Source organism: Mauremys reevesii, linkage group 9, assembly GCF_016161935.1.
Source record: "Mauremys reevesii isolate NIE-2019 linkage group 9, ASM1616193v1, whole genome shotgun sequence".
NCBI classification, from domain to species: Eukaryota; Metazoa; Chordata; order Testudines; family Geoemydidae; genus Mauremys; species Mauremys reevesii.
In genome coordinates, this window is record NC_052631.1 from 17,469,826 (window position 1) to 17,475,772 (window position 5,947).

A 5,947-nucleotide genomic window follows, 5' to 3' on the forward strand; every position below is an offset into this window, starting at 1 on the left:
AAAAAGAGGTTTAAAATGGAAAGCGTTAAGCAACCTAAATAGGGGTCAATACCAGCTCTGCCTATAACAATATAAAGACTTTGAAAATGCACAAATCAGTTTCTCCTAAAAAAGTTTATATTCCATCACCTTCCCTGACCCAGCTGATACCAGTAGCTACTCAATGAATTCAGTAACATTTGTCCATTTTCCACAATGCTTCCCTTGCAACTGGTAAATTATTTAGCAAGTTAAGAAATGGAAATTATATGAAATAAGTCGATTTCCTTGTAGCTCAGCTCTCTACAAGCCCAGACAAATGTTATCTATTTTCTGTCAATTTTCACCTGCTCCCCTTCATTTAGGTATGTGATGGCCAGGGGTGGCTCTAGCTTTTTTGCTGCCCCAAGCATGGCAGGCAGGCCGCCTTTGGTGGCTTGCCTGCGGGAGGTCCGCCAGTCCCGTGGCTTCAGCGTACCTGCCACCGAAGGCTGCCTGACTGCTGCCCTCGCAGGGACCGGCAGGCTGCCCCCCGCGGCTTGCTGCCCCAGGCACGCGCTTGCTGCGCTGGTGCCTGGAGCCGCCGCTGGTGATGGCAGTGGCTGAACAATGAAAGGATTTTGTGCAGGTGAGTTGAACCATCCTTATCCGCATTTTGCATGTAAGCTGCTGAAGACACAGCTGTAGCAGTAGGTGGACAGTCTGAGTCTGGCAAAAATATGTGACTGTGTATTTTTCTCTTGATTTTATATATATAACTCTGGAGAAGCAGAGTTCCTCATCTGTCCCTCTTGCCTCTAGATCTGCTGAATCAGCAATAACGTTTTTGATTGCTGCAGGTACTTTCAGTGAAAGTTCATCTGAAAGATTACTTGTTTTTCCCAGCCACAAAAATTTGATTGTTGTCTAAATTCCTTTTGATACTTTAAAGATGCTTTCTTCTCTCTATATATAATGTATAGTATTCTGTTATGCTAAGGGAGTTGATTTGGTCCTGCTGTTAAGGCAAGTCAGTATTGTTCATAATTGTGAACTATCCATTTTACTTGTTGGCATGTCCTAGTTTTTGAAGGAACTGTTTAAGTAGAGGTAGAAATCTGCTGATAAGGATTTTAAAGAGACACTCTAATTTTAGAAATAATTTGCAAAAATTAAGCCATAACTCTGGCACTCAATGATGACCGGACATCAAAAAAATCTACAGATAAGCATCTGAAAGTCTGGATCCTTACAGGAAGTTTGTCCACACTACTTAGATTGTAAGATCACTGGGACATGGACCGTCTTTTAGTTCTGTCTTTGTACCACGCCTATCACAGTGGAGTCCTGTAGTTCATGACCGAGGCCCCTAAGTGTTACAGTAATACCAACTATAAATAATAATTCAAGTCTGTTTGGTCTCCAAAACTGGATTCATGCAAACCAGCTTTATTATTATATCTGGCACTTCTGATTCAAGCTAAAACCTGGAGAGGCTGAGGTTAAAGAGCACTGAAAATTAAAGAAAAATATTAACCATTTCAGACCTCAGAAGAGCTCAACTCAATTTAGGTAAAGTCTGCAGCAGTAAACTCAGGGTCCTAAAATGACTCAGATTCTTTCTTTCAGGCTGAATCCAGAAGATAGTTATATGTAGTTGTCCCTCTGTCCCCAAAGCCCCTCAGCTGAGAGTCCACCAGAATCAATCCTCTCCCCTATATTATTCAACATGGATATGAAGCTATTGGAAAAAGCTGATGAAAGAGCAAGGACAGAGATGCCACCAAGATATGGATGACATCCAGCTCTACATCTCCTTTATGTCAATCATAGATAACAACATCTCCCAGCTTCCTCAATGTCTCAGTAAAGAGCAGCAAGTGAAAGTTGAACACAAGCAACACTGAGATGCTGATTGGAAGAAGAAAATGCCTTGAAGAAACTTGTCATACTTCTCAGTCTGGCACATGCTATTGTAGACATCTGTCCTGAGATTGAATTGATCCATAGCATTTTTAGACTCCTCAGTGCCACAAGATGCTTAAATAGCTGTGTCAGGAAAAAAAAAAAGGCTGGTGTGGACATAACCAGCCAACAAACAAACAAATCATACCATATGCAACTGGCCAGAAGACTGTGCCCCATCTTACTGAATACAGTGCAGACTATGGTGAGCCATACATTTGTGACCCTGAGGCTTGACTATTATATCTCATTGTATCTAGGAATTAATCCATATGCCCAGAAAAAAGCTCCAAATGGTACAAAACATAGCAGGCCGTCTGCTTAACAGTATAGGTCACCATGGACACATCTTGCAGCTCTGCTCTTTGCACTGGTTCTCCACTCAAGAGAGTTCAATTCAAGGTGCATCTCCTCATTTTCAAAGGCCTACCAAGATTTGGGACTGAGAGAGTGCCTTGCCTTCTGCGATCATGACTGTCAATGACAGCTATGTTCCACTAGAACCATAAACATGTCAACCAGGAGGAGGAGACATAACTTTCACAGGAGCTGGATCTTGACTATGGAAGTCTCTCCAGCAAGAAATAAGAATGACTATGGGGTTTTATTGTGTGTTCAGCATTCATCTCTTTGACTAGTGATGAGGGCTTAGACAAATTGATGGATAGACAGGCAGAAGACAGCAGCTGCATTCTGTTTGGATTTCACAATCAAGCAGCAATTAAGTGGTTAAAACAAATATTTCTTGAGTCATTTTGTTATATTTATATCTTAATTTGTCTTTTTAAAAAATCTACTGTTGTTTTTAGTCTTCAGAGCTTTTATTTTCTTAAGTCCTTGTCACTAAAGCTCTCTTAATCTTTGTAGATAAAGCTTCCGGTTTGTGGTATTTTTTCCTTAAGGCTTCAGTTGTCTTCAGTCTTTTCATTTCATCACATTTAAATATTTCAGACAGTTTCAAGACATTCATAAATGGATATGATTAAGATTGGGTCCTAATAAGTGGTAGGAAAAAAAAACCCTTGTCTTCCAACCAAGACAATGCAAGGCCATCACAAGCCTCAATGGATTAAGACAAGTTGTTTTTTTTCTTATCCTTACAAAATGAACAAATTAAACACTATCCCAGCAGCTGTATTCACTAGAAGCACTAAAGATAATCCCTTCCATTTGTTATTGGAAAGTGCTTTCCTTTGTAAGTATCACCCTGCTTTACTGGCAGCCGTGTAGGCCACAGATTAGAAAGCTGAGCAACACTTGGTAATGAAATCTGAAACTCACCTGGTTTTACCACAAAGCCAAAGCTTGACTCAGATTTGTGATCCTTTGGTGTGAATGAGAGTAATAGTAACATTTTATCTTCTAAGCCAGGGTTTCTCAAATGGGGTCACCGCTTGTGTAGGGAAAGCCCCTGGCAGGCCGGGCCGGTGTGTTTACCTGCCTTGTCTGCAGGTCCGGCCGATCATGGCTCCCACTGGCCGCGGATTGCTGCTCCAGGCCAATGGGAGCTGCTGGAAGTGGCATGGGCCGAGGGACGTACTGGCATCCGCTTCCAGCAGCTCCCATTGGCCCGGAGCAGCGATCCGCGGCCAGTGGGAGCCGCGATCGGCTGGACCTGCGGATGGGGCAGGTAAACACACCGGCCTGGCCTGCCAGGGGCTTTCCCTACACAAGTGGCGACCCCTGTTTGAGAAACCCTGTTCTAAGCCATCTGCAATCAATAATTAATAACATAGTCCTCACAACATCCCTCCAGGACACAAGTTTGTCTCTATATTTTCCAGAGAAACTGAGTCACAGAAGTGAAGCACTCATTGCTGCATCAGATATTAAGGGATGTGCACACATGCTGAGCTGCATGCATATTGCTTAGCAGGGAACAAGTCGAGCCCAAGGACTTCCAATGGGAGTTTCCCCAGAGTACAGGCTATTGAAACTTATGAATATCAGGATTTAGCTTTGAGATGTGCAGGCAGCTACTGGATGGTGTGTTTAAAGGACCGTTTTTACAATGCTGCTAAACCAGTAGATGGGGCATGGATGATGGGGGGGTTCTCTTCAGTGACAAATTTATGTGGTATTTTAGTGCCTATGGTATGGAGTGTGAGCAGCTGCCTATTGACCACGATGGTAACTTCAGCCCCGTAGGCAAGCACAATGGTTTATCACAACCCTGGCTGGGGCTCTTTGCAAGTTCTCATCTCCTCCTAGCTAAGAAGATACCTCTGTCTAATGTTCCTCGAACACCTTCATTAAACATAAAGCTTCAGGACACTTCCCCTGTGACCTTGAACACCCCTCTCCTAGCACGTAAAGGAGGCTGGAACAAAATCAAATTGCACATTTAATTTTAGAGAGAGAAGGTGGGTGAGGTAATATCTTCTATTGGACCAACTTCTGTTGGAGAGAGAGACAAGCTTTCTTTCTCACCAACAGAAGTTGGTCCAATAAAAGATATTACTTCACCCACCTTGTCTCTTTAATATCCTGGGACCAACATGGCTACAACACTGCATAATTTTAATTTTACTCTGTTTAGGGGTTTGCAAGGCCTCAGACTTTCTTGAACTGTAGTGGTGTGATTAAAAGTGCAATGTGCTCAGAATATTGGTACCTAGCGGGTTACAGGAGATTGATTGCAAAAATTCTCTGTGTCTCTGCTCAAACTGTGGTGATTAGTTGTGGGTACTCAGATAAGAAGAGTGGTGTTGTTTCTGTTCCCTGACTGGATAATTACACAAGGTTTTCCAGAGCAAATTTAAAGTTTCCCACAAATTGCATAGGGATTTTGAAATTTCCTTTCTGTGAATAGTTATACCAGTAGAATTCAATTGCATGAGACCTTGTACATAGTATGGAAATGGTATTGGTCCTGCTTTGAGCAGGACTAGATGACCTCCTGAGGTCTCTTCCAACCCTAATATTCTATTCTATGAAACGTACACTAACCAGGAAAATGACTAAGAAGGCAAAACCATTCCATCACTGATCTTGGTGAAGGATGGTGAGTCACCTAACTGAACTGAACAGATCTCCTCACTTCCCTGTGGTTCTCTTAATGCTTCCTGTCTGTACAATATTGGGTCAAATCCTAAGTAACTTACCCAAAGGTAAGTTACCCAAAGGTACAAAAGGGGTCAATTTCAAAATTTGATTAGAACTTGGGAGTTCCTCATAGGCCAGTGGGATCTGCACCCACTTATTCCACAATTGAATTTGGGTTTTTATGTAATTTGAAACTAAAATGCTAAGAAAAACTCAGTTATTCCAGAATAGAACTAGAACAAAAGTTGGCACAAACCCTTGCAAACCAATCCTGCTAAGGATCAATGAGCTATATGTGATAGATATGGCAAATTCCTGCAATATGCTTGCAAAATTTTATGGTATTAAATGCAAACTTTATGTATCATTATGGGCTGGGATTGTATGTAAGGGCGAGGCCTGGGAGTTCAAAGGATTATATTGAAATTGTGCCAAATGAGAATGGATTTTTGGGACAATAAGTGTGAAATGGATTTCCTGGTAAATATCTAGGGAAAGGTTAATACAAATTCCCTACCTACAGTTATACAAAAACTCGGCTTTTTGAAGCTATGTCCTGAGGACAGAGTGCTTGTCTGCTGAATACCCGTTCCCAGAGGTTGGAGATCAAAGACCCAAGCTGTAAAAAGAAACAGCTGATCCGCCCAGTCTGGGTTCTGGTTCTGAATCTGAGACAGTTATCAACTTGTAACCAGGGGGAAACAACAGTTGTGGGTTTTGAAGGACTGACATCTCCTCGTGCTTGACATTTCTCTGTAATGCTTTCACCTAAAGAATAAATATGCTTACTTACAAAGAGCTGTACGGTAACATAAGTGTGGGCAATTACTGCTGTTCACGGCCTTTGAAGAGAAAGCAAAGTCCAGGCGCTTGCCTGTTTTGGCAGTGTGTCTTGCTGGGAATATCGTAGTGTAGGTAGGGAACTGTGCAGCCTTATCACCTGGTCAAGAGGGAGAAGGATGCAGGTCTCTGCCCAAGA